The sequence below is a fragment of the Cuculus canorus genome, chromosome 3, assembly GCF_017976375.1.
Source record: "Cuculus canorus isolate bCucCan1 chromosome 3, bCucCan1.pri, whole genome shotgun sequence".
Taxonomy (NCBI): Eukaryota; Metazoa; Chordata; class Aves; order Cuculiformes; family Cuculidae; genus Cuculus; species Cuculus canorus.
The window spans coordinates 113,944,797-113,964,008 of NC_071403.1; the positions used below are offsets into that span (position 1 = coordinate 113,944,797).

At 39.2% G+C, this 19,212-nt stretch overlaps 1 long non-coding RNA gene across 1 annotated transcript; it reads right to left on the reverse strand.

The window, feature by feature from the left end:
* Positions 1-10,321: 10,321 nt before the first annotated feature.
* Positions 10,322-13,382, reverse strand: LOC128851770 (uncharacterized). The gene is made up of 3 exons (XR_008449207.1): positions 13,133-13,382; positions 12,845-12,967; positions 10,322-10,963 (listed from the first exon to the last, which is right to left on the reverse strand). It is a non-coding gene; the product is annotated as an uncharacterized LOC128851770 (long non-coding RNA).
* Between the last annotated feature and the right edge of the window lie 5,830 nt (positions 13,383-19,212).

The window sequence follows — 19,212 nt, forward strand, 5'->3', positions numbered from 1 at the left end:
TCAGCAATGTGCACTGTCACCCAGAAAACCAACCGTATCCTGGGGTGCATTGAAAGAAGTGTGACCAGCAGGTCAAGGGAGTTGACTCTGTCCCTCTACTCTGCTCTCGTGAGACCTCACCTGGAGTATTGTTTTCAGTTCTGGAGTCCTCAGCACAGGAAGGACATGGATCTATTAGAGTGAGTCCAGAGGAGGTACACGAAGATGACCAGCGGGATGGAGCACCTCCCCTGTGAGGACAGGATGAGAGAGTTGGGCTTGTTTGGCCTAGAGAAGAGAAGGCTCTGGGGAGAACTTCTAACAGCCTTCTAGTACCTAAAGAGGGCTCCTATGAAAGCTCGGAGGGGCTTTTTATCGGGGAGTGGAGTGACAGGAAAAGGAGTAATGTTTTTAGGCTGAAAGAGGGTAGATTAAGATTAGATATCAATAAGAAACTTTTTACTGTGAGGGTGGTGAGACACTGGAACAGGTTGCCAAAGGAACTTGTGATTTCCCCATTCCTGGAGGTGTTCAAGGCCAGATTGGATGAAGCTTTGAACAACCTTATCTAGTGGGAGGCGTCCCTGCCCATGGCAGGGGGTGGAACTGAATGATTTTTAATGTCCCTTCCAACCCAAACCATTCTATGATTCACACTGAAAAATCCAAGACTCCACATATTAGAGAATACAAAATGCCATTGTAAGAAAGTAAAGAGGGACGGTTGGGGATTTCCTACCGAAATGATTGTCAGAAAGTGAATTTTTGTGTGTGCCGTTTTGACAACATTTTCAACAAGGCAGATTTCTGAGACTTGTAGTGGCATTTATTGTCAAAACCAGAGGGAGAAAATCTACTCAATGCATATGGAATACCAAGTTCCAGAGCCAAAAATAAGAAGTCTGATTTCAAAGCATTTCCTTGTCCTTACTTTCTATATGGTGTGTACATAACTGCAGAACAAACGGGGAGCTACTTCTTAATGCTTAACAGTAACAGCATTTTCTCTATTCTTATTTAACATCACTGAGTTCAAGGAAATGAACAGACAAATGGAGTCAGAAACTCAGAGCAATTCATTTGTCGTGAATAACATCTTCTTGCATACGTTGTCTTCTGAGAAAGGCAAGAAGTAGTGGAGGAGAATAAGATGTTTTCTGCTCTTGTGTGATTAAAGAGTCCATTAATTTCAGTGTCTCTGTAAATGCACTCATTTCATCCTGTGTTGTGGAGATGGAATCTGAGCACCGACTTACTGAATTTTAGGGTTCTGTTGTAGACCATTTCAATGATGATTAGGGTCGAGGTCTGTGTTTGCGCTATGAAGCACATATGCATCTTTTTCTGTGCAGGACATGTTTAATAGAAATAAAGAAACATTAATCTTGAATTTAAGACACCCCTCCAGCATGGCTTGCTGTTAACAGGAGGCATGCAAACCATCCACAATATTACAGAGCTGGGTTAAAGGATTTTTCTGTAATGTAGGAGTTATGCATTTAAACTTCAGAAGAGGATGGAGTTAGGTCTTCTGCTTCCTGAATAAGTAATCTAAGCGACTTGCTATTATGGAAAGGGTTAAGGAAACGCTGATTAGATGTATGATAGCTAACACAAAGTCCTCTGTCCTACTGTTTGGGATCAATCATTTGAAGCAGAGATTGGTTGTGCTGTGGAGTCAAGCGATCAGTTTTCCCATGGGGACTTCCTCATGCAGGGCTTGTTAGGAGAGGAAGCTTGTTGATTCAGTATGGAAGAGATCAGCTGTTGCAATGAATCGCTTAATATTTCACATATGAAATGCAAATTTAAATTAAATTCCTTGTATTTGTCTGAAGCTACAAAGCTATGTTAACGTTCCTTTTAAGAATCACAAAAATGTTAGGCAAAACTTGGGCTGTCGCATGTTTTTTTATTTGCCTTTTTAAAAGAATGCAAAATGCTTGATTATATACCTCTGAGCAGAAGGGGATCCCACATTTTCTGTCTGAGTGAACACAGGCACATAATTTTCAGCCTGATTCAGGAAATTCATCGATACAGAGTGACAGAAGCTCAGACGTGACCCTGCTTCTGGAGTTTAGTCTAATGCTGCCTCTAGCACTCTTCTGCATGTAGGATATTTGATGAATTTTCATGGGTGCCTTGTTCTCTCCATCGCATACAGTGTTTTGCCTTAGATAGCCTAATCTAAGAAGTCTGAATGACCCTGCTGGCAAGTGTCATACTGAAGGTGGCACAGAATTATTCAACAGCCTTAATACTGGCCAAAATCTTCTTCTGGTTACCTGCCACATGAACCTGCAAATCCACCTGCAAATCATGTGATTTGTCATCCAGTTTCTTCTTCCAGTGCTTCTTCTTTCCATCCCACTATGTTTTAGAACGAAACACCCAAGGTAAAATTGGTTTTCAGTAGAAAATGGTACAAAAAAATTTCTGTGTTTTCTTGTTCGGGAAATGAGACCACGTAATTACCCTTATTTCTTCCTTTAACATCTATAAATGAAAAGAACATTTGCCAGGCTCTTCGATACTTAAAATCGATTATGTTGTGTTTCTTTGAACCCACAGGATTAGTCTGGGGCATTCCCCTCACCCTAAATTGACAAGGGCTATGTTATCTGCCCAAACGCTGGCACTTGTGCTCGAGAGTCAGCGCCTTTGATTCATGAAGCTTTGGCTTTGATACAAGCATGCCTGTTACCTCTTGCACTGGGGATCTGGCACAACCCCTGTTGGTACTTCCATGAGGACATACAATGTTCCAAGCCTCCCCCACTGCGTAGACAATTCCTTAGTGGGGCAGGCTTTCCAAACACATTGTTTCAAAGAAATGAATCATTCATTCGTGAAAAATGAAAAAAAAAAAAGAGCACAAATACCATCAAAGCAAATTCAGGGGTTTGCCGCCCACATCACTGACATCATGCTGCCAGCTAGAGAGCATTGAATAGGACTCCTTACAGAGTCCATCAATGCCACTCTTTAAATGGCAATTGCCTGAAGGGGCTGCTGGTCTGTGATATGAGGTACTTCTTCCTTAGCAGGAGAAAGGCAGCAGAGGCTAGAATTTCAGAGCAAGTCCCCTCAAATGGCAACTAAACACACGATTGCTTGGCTTGCCAGAATTTCTCTTTTTCAAAGCACTCTGGTTTTGGAAGGCAATTAATTTATACTAGGATGAAATATTTTTTTTTTTGTTTTTTTGTTTAAAGGAAAAGAGCTGTCTGCGCACGAGAAAGAACTTCCTTTATTAAACTGGAGATTAGTTGGATAAGAGAAGCAATGAGGGCTCCTTATCATTTATGGACCAATTAAAACAGACCCAAGTGAGGTCTGTCCAAGCTAATCCCAGAGCTGGTGTGCTGGGGCGTGTGATACATGGATGCACTGAGCTGCCTGGACCCGAGCCAGCTCACATCTGAGGCACCGTTCCCACATCAGGCAGTGCGGCGCCCAAGCTAATAAGCCCTGCCGAGAAAATGCAGTGACAGGTCACCGCGGCACGCTGCTGTGTTACATATACAGTCTGGATGTAATGGCATGAGTTTCCACTCATGGTTGTGGGATTCCTGCCACAGGTTCATTTTATGGCACAGACAAATTTTCGGGAATTCTGTCCATGGATTCCTTTCACATCTCTGCATATGTGTTTAGATACTCTTCTGTCCCATAACGTTGCCTTTCCACTGCTTTTCCTGTGATATTCTGTCTTGTCTGCTTCTCAGACAAATGACTGAAGTTTGACTCTGATGGTCTTTGTTTCTAGAACATCCTTCCTGCGTTTGTTCAGAGGGACCTGCTTCTTTACACACCAGCTCTTCTCTGATGCTTGTGTAACTTCATCCAGTTGAGGTGACATGGTAAGCAAACCAAGACAGTTGGATTATAATAAAAGAACAAAAAGTGAAGCAGCAAATGTTAAGAATTCGTAGCCTTTACATTAAGTATAGTGTGACCTTAACCTCAGTTTCTACTTGCTGCTGATGACATCTGCACATTAGCTGCTCTGTATTTTCAAAGCCAGCAACACTTACCCTGATGTACGATGCACAGAACAAGGGGACACTGACCTCCCTGGGGATTCAGGGCACGATAGCAGTGCAAATAATTAAAAAATAGAAATTGAGACTGCCAGGAGTGGTTTTTCACTGACCTAAAGTGGATGGATAAAATGATCAATGATGTCTTCCCCTTCTCTAATGTCTGCCAGAAAGCCCAAATTTATAATCAGCATAGGAAAATGGCTGCATATCATAACCATATGGCACTGAGAATACACATTATTGTACAGTAGCACTACACTAATTTAAGGTCTGTCACCACTTCCACTGTGGACCTCTGTTTCCAGCAACAAGAAACTCTCACAGAAGCACTTATTCCAAGCTGAATTAAACCTCTGCCAGTATAGGCCTTAGATATATAGATGCTTTAAACAATATTTTATTTCAATAACTTGGCTATTTCGTCATTACATAAATTAAGGAAAGGTTTCAGTTTCCCCCTCATTGTTCAAAATTCATTTTATTTAAGACAATAAAACTTCATGGTTTTGGAAATACTTAAGCATATTTATTTCTGCTGTGGACCACTTTTCTGACTGAAAGCATTCATTAATCTTCTGGTGAATTTAATAGCTACTGTATATGTGTGTATATATATGTTTACATTGAAAAAACATCATCAAAAATGAAGCCACGTCAATTTATATGGGAACTCAAAGTTTTGGTGAGGTTATTCTAGATAAAGCTGGTCAGACTACACGATCCTGCTTTAGGAAACAAAATACTATTTATTTTCCACCTGGATCAAAGGCTGTGTCCTTCATTAAAATGTCTTACTGATATGTTTCCACCAGACTGGAAGCAGCTTTCTGGCCCTGTAAATTTAGGAAAAAGTCTGCAGTAGATTCACAAAGGTCCTATGACAAATCATAGACATTATGCACAGTGCAAATGTGGCATATCCTGTGGAAAAGGGCTTCTCTGATTTCCATTTTGAGTAATCTCTCCATGGCTGAGGTGAGCAAATCTCACCTGCTGTATGCTTTCAGGTTAAGTGGTGCTGTGAGAGGAGCCATTACTTAGAAAGGTCATATCAAGGATAAATTAGCCCCAATAAAAAATGAGTTGATGGAAAATCTTCTCCTGAAAGTTCAAGAGACAAAAACCTCCTTTGATTTCCAGGGTCACAGAGGTTGCTAGAGCTGAAGGAAGAGGAGCTGAACAGACACCTTCCAGGATAGTAGCAGGAGGAAGATGTTCAGCCTTAAGCCCATCTCACGTAAAGGGGATGCTGCTGCTCTCATGGGAGAGGACTACCTTTTTTTCTGCCCCAGACTAGTCTGAGAAGTAGCCAAAGCAGTGTCTAGAAAAGAATAAGTGGGCAGGTCTATCTGACCATCCCCCTCACTGTTCTCCCAGCCTCCAGCTACTTTCAGCCCAGGGGTTTCCTGAACTGGATGTGGTTTTTACATACTCATTAATTCTCAATGGATTTCAGTTCCATGAAAATGCAGTGTCTCTCCTTTAATCCATGCAAGATTTTGACATCTGAAGTAATTCCTTCGCTGTGGAATACATCATGTCTTTGTTAGCAGTTAGTATAAGTGTGTGCTGGCTCATAATTCCAATATGCCTCAGCAATGCAAACAACAACCATGGCATTGACAATAATTTTTCATGTCCCTGAGATGATTTGTTCTGATGGTCAGGGTCATTTTCCTCCCAGTCAAAACTTTATCCCCATGAGGCAGCTGCCTCATTCTTAGTGACCTTTTTTTCCACAAAAGAAAAAAAAAATCACATCAAATCGGTGTATCTCATCACAGAACACAGGGGAATTGTCCGTATGACCCCAAGCCTATACAGAGATACCCATGGGCTATATCCAGATAAATCAGTAAAGCAGATCAATAGAAGTGAATCTGTAGGAGAGAAATATTTGGTGCTGAGCAAAGCACAGAAAGTGGAGTAACCCATATTATAGGGTTCAAAAGACCACTTGTAGCTGTAAATAAAACAGTAATGCAGACACGTCCACTCAGACCAGGGGAGTAAGATGATTGAAGAAGTTTAAGCAGGCAGGCAAGGCTGCTTTACCTGAGCTAAATCACTAGGATCCAGCCCTCTACCTTTGCACAACATCGCTCTTCACTGCACAGATATACATGATGTGAGAGCGGCTCTGCACTCTTTTTCTTCTCCTGTTTAAGAAGGTGATTGCACCACTTTAGTTGGCAAAATCTGGCAGAGTTTCATCAAAGTCAACAGTGTCCACCTGGTGCTAAACGTCTTTACTCAACAAAAAGACAGATCTGAAAATTTCTGAGTAAAAATGATGTAAAATGCTACAAGAAGAACTACTTCTTCAAGGAAACACATTGCAGGATGGTTGATAAGATTGTTCCATTTTGTGTTGTTGACTTCTGATGAAACAGAAGAGTTAAGGATGCAGGAGAGTTTAGTATAACCAGCAGTAAAGGAACAGTGAGGGAGAAAAGTTTCCACCAAAAGACCTGGTCTTACATCACCGCAACCACTGGATTTCAATATATCAGGGATTAAATTCTATGCCTCAGTTTACCTCTGCCAAACACTTCCCCGCAGCGCAGTTGTGATGGTTTATTCTCTCCTTCTGTTTCACTTTAAAAAAGTGAATCGAACAGCATAAATTGTCAAAGACTCAAACCTGACCCCCTGCGACTATATTACAACGTAGCACCACCTTCTGGCTACTGAGAAACTGTTAGTGGCTCCTTTACCTTTTTACTTTTTATTTGGGCATCTGTTTCTTAATTCCTTTGTTGCAATTTAAAACGAAAATGTGGTGATTAGTTTTCACGGCTGCAGCTATTACAGTTATAGATGTTTTTATTAACAGCTGCTATTTTTCAAATAGAAGAGAGATTTCTAACACGGAGCAGTTGGAACTGTGCATTTCAGCCTTTGTTGAAGGAGTAATGTGTATGTTCATTTTTTATGATCTGTAATCACATGCTGGTCCTGGGAAACATGCCACAAGGGCCCACATATGTAAGTAGAGGCAGCTGAAAGTGCATAATTCATGAGAGAAACATCAGGATCGGAGAAAAGGGCATAAATAGCTGATTGACGTGACACATCTTATATTTTTTCAAGGATTTGTTTCCTTTTAAAGATGTGAGTTGCTTTCTAAAAAAGAAATGTGTAGACTGCCAAGTCATAAGGTTCTCCAGGTCACTTACTTGTTTCTCTGAAAGCAAAGGCATTCTTGTGTTTTCATTCTGATTTAATTAGAATGGCTTTTTTACAGTATGTGGTCTTTGTTCTTCCAGGTCTCTACTCCTCCACAGTTTCATTCAACCCTATTGTAGGTCCACATTGAAACCGAAAGGGCAGTCGAAACAACTTCATCTCAGAAGGAAATCCTATAAATACTGTAATTGCTGTGGAGTTTAATCTGGTTTCTTAACCTTTGATTCAGTTTGGATAGGTCTCAGGGCACAAAAGAAACAAATCTTTTTTTTTTTTTCAGCTAAAGACTTCATTTGGCACAAATCTGGACAAGGCTTAATGATAAAAGAAATGTTTTTAATGGAGAGACATTAAATGCTGCCCAAATTTCAGCTGGAAGAATGAACACCCCCCCAACCCCCCCAATTAGAAAAGCAAATTTAGTCACATCCAATCTCTAAGTACATTTTGTAGAAATATCACAAACAACAATGTTCTCAGGGTATTTCTACTGGAAATAATGTGAGAAAGAACATTCTCACATTACTTCCAGACAAAATGCCATAAAAATGCACAGTTGATAGCAAGCATTCTCATAGCATGTTAACAGGAAAGACCTCAAGAAAACATTTTCTCATGACATTTCCTCTGGAAGAGGGAGGAGCTGGAGAGCACAGCCCTCCTCCACTCCCACCAGCATGGGAATGTCTCAGGGGTGAGCTCTCCAGTGAGGGCTACAGGGAAAGGATCGCAGAGGACATGGAGAGGCAGGAAACCTGATGGGATTCTCTCAGTGAAGAGAGCAATCATAAAGGGGGGAAAAAAGACTCCTTCATCCAAAAGGAAGCACTAGAAGTAAGATCACGGATAGTTCATAGCTCAGAGTAGCTCAAGGATGAAATTATTTATACATCAGAATTTTCAATATAATCCTCCCTAGGAAAGCGTGCGTGTGAGAAGGAAAGAAAGAAAAGATGTTTCAATTTGTATTATTTAAAAAAATATTTTATGTGCGGAATCTCTGTAGTGTTTTCTTCCTGAAAAATTTGGGTGTGGAATCAATTTCTCTGCAGAGTCGTACTGACTATCTGAAAGAAATGAAGTGTCAGCTTGCTTGGAAACAGTGGAACTCAATAATCTTAAAGGTTTTTTCCAGCCTACATGATTCTGTGATTCTGTGAAAGGGCCATGGTACCTACTAAGTCAGCGAGATAAAGTTATAGGGCACCCAAGCTAATTTACCTGCTGTGATTTGCACTTATTATATCACTCTAGGCAGAAAAATAAATGGTCGATTTCCCCTTTCAGGAGTCCTCCTGTTCTCTGAGGTTTCGCAGAGTCAGTGATCTTCATTTCCAGTGCCTCTGAGAGGTACTTCGGTAAGCAATATGGGCAGCAATCATTCCAGCTTCTTTATTCTATCCTACTACTGGACTTCTGCTGCCAGATGGAAGCAACAACCCTAAGAAAGAGCAAGACATTTTGGTCTTTTTGAACTCTTCAGTCCATCTTATGTTAGACACATAAGAAGAGAAAAAGGCGTTTCCTCTCAAGGGCAGTGGGTGGAGGTACCCTACATCAATAAATACAAAGAAGAATGTCATCAACTGAAAATTGGGATCACCCCTTTCTTTGTAGCCACAAGCACATGTCTCCTTCCTAGGGTGAATTTCTTGTTCTCTTTCTACCTGTCTTATCAAGAGGATTAGTTTATCATTATTCCCAGTGGACTGAGTAAAATGTCATAGGAATTTAACCCTTTCTTAATTATTTTCACAAAAATCACACTTTTTGCCAGGATGAAATGGAACAGCTAGAACAATTCCTATGTAGTTTATAATGTCACAAGATACTTTCACTTATCCAACCATCAATCAGTTTTCAGTTTGTAGCTCCTCTCAGCTCCCAAGATCTGTGATGTGATTGATATGGCTATTCCTCCTTGGTTTCACACTCTGTTATCTCTCCTACTGCAAGAAAAATGGGGTTTTTTTTGTTTCTGCTTTCGTTCCTCCTAGCTTTCATATTTTTTCCTATGCTTAGTACTAAACTGACTCTTTTAAATAGACCACACAAGAGAAAATAAAAATTAGACACTGCCCTGTGAGTTTTCTCTAGGCTTTTCTTACATCATCTGTCCAGGGTCAATGCATCAAAGGTTCTTTTTTTTAACTGAAGATTTTCCTTATTTCCCATAGTTTCCCTAAGTTACTTTTTTTTTTTTCTTGCTTAGCTTCTTAAACCACTCTGTACGCAGTGAGTACAGGGTGGTGTGTGTTGCCTCGATGTGGGGTGTGGAGGTGATAATACTCTGACCTTAGCAAGTCCATGTTGTCCTTGAGCAGGAGAATGGGCTGACCTGACTGGAGGCTGACCCCGGTGAATGTCAGACCTGGTCACCCAGGTAGTACAGTGTGGGGTAGGGGGGCATCTTACGCTGGTTTGCTTAGCCTGCTAGGTAGTTCCTACTATGTTTTAAATCAACAGGAAAATTCCTTTCCAACTTAAAATTCTCCTACTATAACAAGATGGTAAATGTATCTACTTGCATATCTTAACTCTGACATTGGCGTTCATCCTTCAGACGAAACTAAGGAATTGCCACAGCTGACAGACACAGATAATCTACTCTGAGTAAAATTTTATCCCAGTTTTACCCCAACATTAAAGATTGGTTGAAATAAAAGCAGGAAGAACTCCATGAACTAGATGGACTTCTGTACTTTTCCATCATAGGGATGGAAAATGAAAGATTTGTCCATGCTATATATATACTGGTGCACATACATACATCAAGTGATACTTATACTGATATACTACACTGGTTTTATGATGAATAAGCCATTAATAACATAGTAGTGATCTATGGTGTACATATATAGTATAGATTTTCAGATTTGCATTATGCAGAGGAAATAAAATTAAATGTAAAAATTTGCAGATATGTTTAACAGGCAACAGAGCAACTCTTTAAACCTGAAATAAACGATACTTAGAGTTTTTAACAACAGACGATTTCTCCATTCTTAATGGATTCACCTGTAACCACATCACTATCAGAAGTCACATTTCTTTGGTTTAATATTTCAGATGTTCAACTGCTTAAAATTATTGGTCAGCCCAAATTCTTTTAGAAATAATACTATTTAAATTAGTTACTGCATAAACAAAATCCAACCGAAAGTAGAAGTCCATCCTGTTAATGCTATGTATAGGGTGCGTCAGCTCCTGACCACTCAAATTTATGGTCTAGAATGTAAACAGTGGCTGCCAAGTGTAGCTGCACTGTCCTAGTTTTACATCTGGAGGAAAAAACCACAACACAGAAATTAAGTGTCTTATTAAATCTAATGGAGATTCGGAGATCTGGATTTTGGCCTGCAGAGCAGTGGAACCGGAGCAGTCTTCCTTCCCAGCAGTTTCTTTCCGTGTGTATTACTTAATCAAAAAAAGTGTAGGAATATTTGTAGTATTTAAGTGACTTGAAGTGTTCTTTATTTGAAAATATGTGAAGCCTCAGCAAAATTATACAAACTAGCAGACCAAACCTACTTGTTTTATTTTTTTCTCTGACTTAGGTGCTCTTTTCATACTCACATTTTCAAGTGTGAGCAATCTAATAGGAATATTTCTCTCTCTGAGCACAAAATAAACGAGGCAAATGTTTCCTAAAGTTTCCAAACTGTGTTTTGAAGTCTGAGTTTGGTTATTTGATTGTTTGTTTGATGTAAATCTCCTTGCAATTCCATCCTGTGTTTTCCAGCTACCTGAAGTGACAGATTAAAAAAAAAAAGAAAAAGTGAGAAAGCCATTCCTGACAGTTTTCCATCTTTGAAGCAGTAGCATCCAGTGTGTCAGTTATACACTGCTTGGGGCACAATCCTTCACTTTACAATTAGAGCTCATTTTATACAGAACAAAGTGACGGTAGACAAACGTAGATGTGTACAGACATAAGTGTATATCTCCTCTAGAGAGTTTCAACACAAAGTTCTCTGCCTTTGTAACAAGGGAATAAACGCATTCAGCTTTCCAGAATCCCATTTTACTTTAGAGAGGCTTTGGCACACTACTACTTCCATGGACCCTTAGGGATAGGATCCTAAAACCACCTGCAAGGTGTCTGAAAGAGACCCATACCTTTTTAAAAGGCTGGCATCGCTCACATTCCATTCATCCACGTATCGTTAAAGGGAATTTACCTCCGAGAATGCCATTACTAAAATATGAATCCAATAACACTTGACCAAATAATTTTTCAGTAACCCCTCCCCAAATGTAAAGCCCCAGATGTAGCTCGATGGGGTCAATATTATATCTCTGCAAACCTACAGAAGTTCCCATTTCACTTGACAATGTAAAGGTTGTTCATGGAAGAGTTCAGTCTTGTTCTGCAATGTTACTTCAGGTGCTGTTACACTGAATGGCTAGTAATTTGAAATCATTAAATGGCTGAGATAAAAAAAAGAACATTTTTGAGCGCAACATAATCATATTAATAAGAAATAAGCACAAGGAAGCTGTTTGGAATTTAAACTAAAGTTCTCAAATGCTATTTCTGCAGTATCTGATGAGCTCTGATTAACAGCTTAAAATTATCAAATGGAAAAATTCCAGCTGGAAATAACGACTACAGACTTAGTGATGAATCTCTCAAGAATATATTGTCTCCATCCTTCCAGGCAAAGCAAAGCTGTGAACTTTGCAGCCAGTGACCTATCTATTTGGGAATTCTTTACCCTATGTTTAACTACCTAGATCATCTAGCCACACTATTTAATATTTCAGTTGCTGCTCTTGATTTTTTTCTTTTGTCACTGAAAAACTGTTTTGTCCAACATTCTCTGTTATTTTCCTTCTGGACTCATTACTGTAACAAGGATAACTCTTCATGAAATTTTTGACAAGTCTAAATTTTCATTCACCCAGTACCTTGCTGACAGCAGAGGGATAGTTCATGAGAACCGTTTCTTAGCAGTGTGCGGGAAGAGTCTTTATCCTGGCAGTGCAGATAGCTTGTCAGGATGCAGCTGCTCTGACATGATTAATACAAGCTCATGTTGCTGAGCAACCTTAATGAAGCTAAGGATAATCAACCCACCACTTGCACAGATCTCTGGAATTGTACTTCCCCATGTGTTTTCTGTCATCCAAATCCTACACTGTATGAAGGTACCTGAATTAGCCCAGGAATGTGACATAAAGGAGCCAACGGAGAAAGTTGAAGAAACTGATTAAAGGATTTGAGATTTCAAAGGCCATGATCTATCTGGATTGGTTGTTGAAGAGGGTGAGGGTGTCCAGAGATGGCAAAAGAAGGATCCCCGACCCTCCTGACCCTTTAGTGAAAAGAAGGGATGAGAAGGCAAACGTTGTGTTCATTTGTTTATTTTTCTTTGTGTGATTTAGACAAGGGGAAGGGAATAGAGCTCTCTGGGTGGTCCTGAAGCTACTTTCCTCATAAAACTCAGAGAAGGTTCCCCATTTAAGCATAGTTGTGAATGGAGTGTGAGGGGAATGACTAGAGAATAAAGTTTTTCTGTCTTTGTAAAATAAACAATTTTCTCTACCTGTCTTCCTGGGTGTTCCATACTTCTGCTGAAATATCTTCAGATAATTCAGGAATGACTTTGATAGAAAAAGCTCACCCTTCCATATTTTTCCAGGATCAGAGACCTATCACTGAAAGACATGCAAAAGATGTAATTCCTGGCCTCTCATCATTTTGTCCAGGTATGCTGGTGGTGCAGTGATCCAATACAATCTCAATCCTGTTAAAAAGAGAGTTTTATTGACTGAAAATAACAACAACAACAAGATGCACAAGATTCATTTTCCCTTCCTGGGATCCTTTTTTTTCCATCCACGAAATGACTATTGCATGCCTGTGCCTCACTTACCCAAGAGTATCTGCCCAGTATCCCTTCCAGACTCACCTGAGCTCTCCTTTATTCAGCGTTTCTCCCATTCCGGGTCTCTCAGGGTAGTCTGGATCTTCTTGTAATGGGTCAGCAGCTTCCCCTGGGAAGAACACTGCTGGGAATGTGGTGGTCCAAGGGGACAAGGACAGACTGGGACACACACCAGGCACTGTCACGTACTGCCGGGCTAGGATGGATGCCTACCTCTCACAGGTGAACCCAATAACTGCATATGCTAGTGGAATGGCAAGGACCGAATGAAGCATGCTCATCCCTCTGATTAATCAGTGAGTGCCCTGTGGTATCCAAGTGCTGCAGAGCATGGCCTCGGCCTGGCAGATTTTCAAGGACAAAAATATCACCCATTAAACCCGTGGGAAAACAACCATGTGAATTAATATGCTTTGATTCCCAGGGGTTTTCCTGGTAAATATTCAAGCTCTTTGAGAAAGAGATTTTGGTCCAAATGTGGATGTGATAGATATAGTAGGATGTTCCTTTAGGAAACTGGGTGCTGCCATCCCAAGAAGACAGCCAAGTGACCCCACATGTTCCACTTCTCCTTGAGTTTGGGCTTCTTCAGCTGAACACTGGGGTTAAAAAAACCCAACAAAACCAATTCTGCATAACTTGAGATCTCAAAAGTTTTGGTATGGGAAACCAGGATGTGCTGTGAATTATTTTTAGTATATGTGCACAATTTGTATTCTAATAGCGTTTGTATTGCAACACAGGGCTTTTTGTAGTGAAATGTGCTTGTTAAGATTTGAACCTTGGAATTTGATAGCTTAGATCTTTTTCTAGAGTGTCCTGCAAAAGCAATTTGGGATTACACAAGCTTCAGAACACACATTGCATGCCATGGTGGCAGTAGTCTAAGGTGCATTAATCCCATGTAAATCCATTGACTTCAATAAAATATCACCAATTTATAGGAAAATTTTGACCAGATACGTTAAAAAAGTTGCAAAATGACAAGTAAATCATTTCATGAAGAAAAATTGCGCTTGTGGATGTATAAACACGTGATGTCTATAAATCAGTCTATGCTACACAGTAAAATTCTTGAACATATAGACCATTACGACACTATGAATCAGCATAACCACTGTTGTTGTCTTGGTAGATGAGTTAATGTTGAGGTGTTCACTCCCTCCTGCTGCTGGATAAAATCTTTTCCCAGGAATATAAATATCACACGGCTATGTGTGAATATTATGAAATGCAAAAACTTGTGATTTATTCTGCTTAACATGAAAGAAAGATTTTGAAATGCATCTGTAGTCTGTAAAAAACTTTATCACTGTTTTTTTTAACTAAAGCCACCAAATTGTTTCATTGGAAAATAAATTTTTCATATTTCTTCCTCTCTGGTTAACAGAAACCAAACATCCTATTTAAGGTTAGGGAGTATGCCAACAGCAGAGCTGAGAAAATATTGTAGGTGTCACAGTTCCCAGTCACCTCTGTAATCAATAGAAGGGGCAGCTTGTTGCAACGTGTTGCATAAAAACTGAGAACACATTTTTGAGTTCGTTTAATTGCAAGTCAGATGAGTCGTGGAAACTTGGTCCTCACTTCCTAATTCTGGAAGCAAAAATAAATGCTTGTTTGAGGCTACTCTTTAAAAGTAACCCCAAACATAGCAACCATAGCTAATTGTAAAATGACTCTTATTTATTGACAGTTTGCATAGTTACAGAAGAATTACAAGTATCACAGACTTTTTAACCAGGAAAAAGCAAGGAAGACAGCTGTTTTCAGAATGTCAGCTGGGAGAAATGCCCAACCACTCTTGTTTGATGAACAAACATACTTTCTGGATTGTCTACACTCATACCCATCTGTCAGGATGGCATGGTGCCCAGGCAGAAGCCGGCCAAAACTTTCGCCTTGGGCATTGACATTGAGCAACAATAGGTTTAGATGGGTCATACACGTAACACTGAATATAGAATGTCTTAAGTTTCTTTTTTGTGCTAAGCACGGCACAGAACCTCAGAAACAAATGTCTCCTCATCTATCATTTGGCATTACTGAGGCCCCAAAAGCAAATATTACCTAAAAAATCCATGTTCTGGAGTCACCACTACACCACATACAAGCTGGTGTTGGGCTCAAAGTGATTACCTTGTTAGAAAAGAATACTGTGGTTGATGCACGCTGTGTGACAAGATGGTCATAGCCACTACTTGCAAGAAAAATTACTAACTACGCAGCAGGGAAATCCACTTTAGAAGCACTGAGGCAGCTGCTCTCTTGGGCAAATGGTTTTCATTTCCTGGAAAATGTGCAGTATACAAAACGATCAGAGCCTGGTCAGTCAGCAGCTGAAGGAATATGAAAATATGGAGCAACAGTAACGTGAATATTTTTTTTTAAATGCTCTATTTCCATGTGAAACAACTAGAAGACGAAAGAAGATGAGAACTTGTCCCACTGCATAAATTGTCTTTGTAGATAGCTTTGATAGGAATGAGTTCGAAACATTAACACAATAAGAAAATCATATGTAGATGAGATGTCAGTATTTTGAAGATGGAAGTACAAAAACTTTTTGTCTTTCAACAAACTCATGGGGAAAGGCTATCAAATTTTAAAGATAATTTTATTTAACAAAATCTAGAAGTGGATACTTTCAAAACACAGAAATGGACTTGCATGGAGTAAGGCAAAGTGAGCTCTTTCCTGTAATCCTACTCTCAATCTACTCATGTTTAGCTTTTCTTCTGAGGTACAGCAATCTCTACAGAGAGGAGTTTTAGCAGACTCCTGCTTGCCATGACCTCCTCCATGTCTGGTCGTCTGTGCTTTGTTCTTCTCAGCAGCGTCTTAATCTTCTCTCAAACTTCTGGCTCTTTGGAAGTTGTCACTGGCTTTATTCCTACCACTTCTTACTCTTTGGAAGGTTGTTCTAAACTGTGTCAATAAGACCTAGCTTTAATAGTCTAGGCACACCCTATCGCTCTTAAAGGACACATAATCATTTCCTCCCTCCATAAAGCAGGAAAAGACGCTCTACAGCAGCCATAGAGTAACAGCAAATCAGAACACATAGTAAGTAGTAAGTAAATAAAGAGAAAAATATTGAACTCAAACATATTTACAGAGCTCTAAATAATTCAGTTAAGTTAGCAAGGTAACTTTCTTTATTCCTGTAGTTCTTACATCTGTTCAGTAGATGTGAAGGGAAAGTTAATCTGTGCCACGTTTCCAAGAGACGCAGAAGAAAAAAATGCTGGAAATTTTCTAAAAATGAGTACTGGGATTCTGAGACCAAATTTGTTGGCTATATTTTTATTTAACTTATTTAACTTCTCCTACTTCACCAAGGTGTATACATACTCTTCCACTGCATCCATATGGAAATGTTATCCCAATTCTGAAGTTCTAAAAGTCTCAATTTTTTTTGGATACTTGAGAAACTGATCTGGTGAATGTCTGTGAGAGAAAGCAAAATCTTGAATGTAAGCATAGAAAAATAACATTCTTTTTACTGGATTTTTAGTTTTAAAGATGTGATTGAAAGTTTAGAAGTTTGAAGCCTCTTATCTAACCATCAGCATATTCTTGCATTTCTGTTTCTTCTTTAGAAAACTGATTCATTACCACTGATGTTTCTAGAAGAAAAAAAAAATTCTTAGTGCAACTACATGGTCACTGTGTTGAAGTGCTTTGTAGATAATTCTACCTTTTAAATTACTGGAGGTTTAGCTGAAGCTTTTAAGGGGTTTCCATGATTTTTCTTTTCTGCGAATATCAGAAAACTCTGCTAACCTATTGTTATATCTAAGCATACCATTTGTCTTTCAGACCGAGAGAAGGTAACTGAATCCAGGAAACTAGATTTTGTGTTGATATGAAATTTTACTGAAATCAGTAGGAACTGCTTACGTGTGAGTACATTTGGTTGCTAGGTTGGTTGTCAACCTGATTTGTTTGAAAAAAATGTTAAGAGAAAAAACCCGAAGAGGAACATGTTCACCACGCTGTTTTGCAGAGAATTGTTTCAGCTCAGCTGTAGTTCTTGTGGATTTCTGGGATCCTGACCTTACATGGTGACAGGCATAACATAATGTTTTAAATACTATTTTAAGAAGTGAATTAAGTATTCTATTCAATTATGTACACAGTCTTGCATCATCGTTCAGTTCCTATTGTGTCTGATTGCCTTCTGTGTGTACAGCATTACACAATTTAATAGTATTGGCCACATGTAATTCTTTCATCCTGTTCCAAGGAGTATCACATGTATAATCATTAATTTACTCAGATAGATAATATTTTTTTTTCTTATTTTTATATAGAAATGACAGTATATGTATGTAGTTATATGTAAATATTTCTCTCTGGACTGTACAGTGAAGACTGGTTCAAAATAAGTTAGCTTTGCCTTTGGAGGCAGCTGTGAAATTGGAACTGATCTGTAGTTCTGTGAGTTGTAGTAATTTTGTGGCTGTAAATTTGATTGCTGAACATTTTATTTCTGCGGTTTCCATGGCAAAATGTTGTATTAAAAAAAAAAAACAACCAAAACCCAAAAATATGGTCTCAGCAGCCTTGTAACAAAAATCATAGAGCAGTAGTTTGGCTGCACCTTGGTAAGAAATCTTAGCTGAGTTTTGTTAGACATGAGCGGTGCTGCTCTGGGAGAGCTGTAGGCGATGAGGTAAACCCAGAATCTCTTAAAAGGTTTGGCCTTGAACTTCAGCTGATAGAAAATAGCAGCCAATGATATAGTGCAGTGCCTTCTGCAGTGTGGGCCCTTCTGAGCCTGCAGAGACAGCTTTGAATCTTTCAGAGGAGGTTTGTTGTGAACAGATTCTTTGGAAACAATTTGTGTGACTTGGTGAGGATATTGGATGCCGAAAGAAAAAAGTTCATCTTTCTTTGGTGAAGATCTATTTTAGAACAACCTGCTTGAGCTTAGAAGTTCTTGCTGAATTTTTGCATAATGCAAATCTGAATAGTGAAACCATGTTCACTCTGATTCCAAGAAACTGTAATTGTATAAAAAAAAAAAAGAAAGGAAGTCATGAAATTCAGGATTCTTCTATCAGAGCTGAAATATGCATTTCTGCATGCAAATTCCTTATATGCGTTCTGTCATTTCTAACTTCTACAATCAGTTAACTCATCTTTTACCATTATGTAATACAGACAGATGTAGAAAAGAGGTAACTTATATCTAGATAAACCTATATTGAGTCACATGATCTTCCTTTAGAGACAAGTGTCCATTAATTTGATTCAGCCTCAGACCCATATATGATAACCCACTGAATTGTTGCAGAGCCAGATAACAGGCTTTGACTTTGTTTTTTTCTTTAGTGTTCTTCCTTGCTTGTCGTTTCTTTCTGTTTTGTGATTAGGTTTGTGGTTTGGTTTATTTGTCCACTTTACTAAGTTTCTGGCCACCTGATTACTCTCGTTTCTTGTTGTTCTTCAACCTCTTGAACTCTGCACGGAGATTTGCACACATGAACAGTGAGTACAAACAAACAGAAGCATTTTGCAGTCTTTATGCAGTGACCTCCTACCTAACTGATCAAATCCAGCTTAGCATGGTGTGGAAGCAGACCCAGAGAGTACTATTAAGATGTAAGTAAAGTTTTCTTAAGCAATTCTCATTGGTCTCCTTCACAGCTAAATGAATTATGTGGACACTCAGATTTGTTTATATGGAGGCGTACAAAGAAGACGCTTGCAGCAGACAGTGGTTAAATTAGACTATATCTTCAGAACACATTTGGTTCCAGAATAGTTAGACAAAATGATGAGTTAGCAGTGGTTGCTCAGTCTAGAAGACAATAGAATGATTTTGGTTGAAGAATGCATTTACTAATATACAAATAAATCTTGTCCCATAGCTGTAGAAACAAACAAGTGTAATCTCTTGAAATTAGACTACTATCTGGTCTCCTTGCAGCAACAATGGCCCCATTTCAGGGGCTGTTAGAGAAGAGACACTCATGAATCTCAGCGATTTATTGTCTTTTTCATCACATACAATCCTTTCCTTCTCTTAAAAAATGAATATGTGACACGCAGATGCCCGCTGCAGCTCTGAATGGTGGTTTTGGATCCGTAGATTT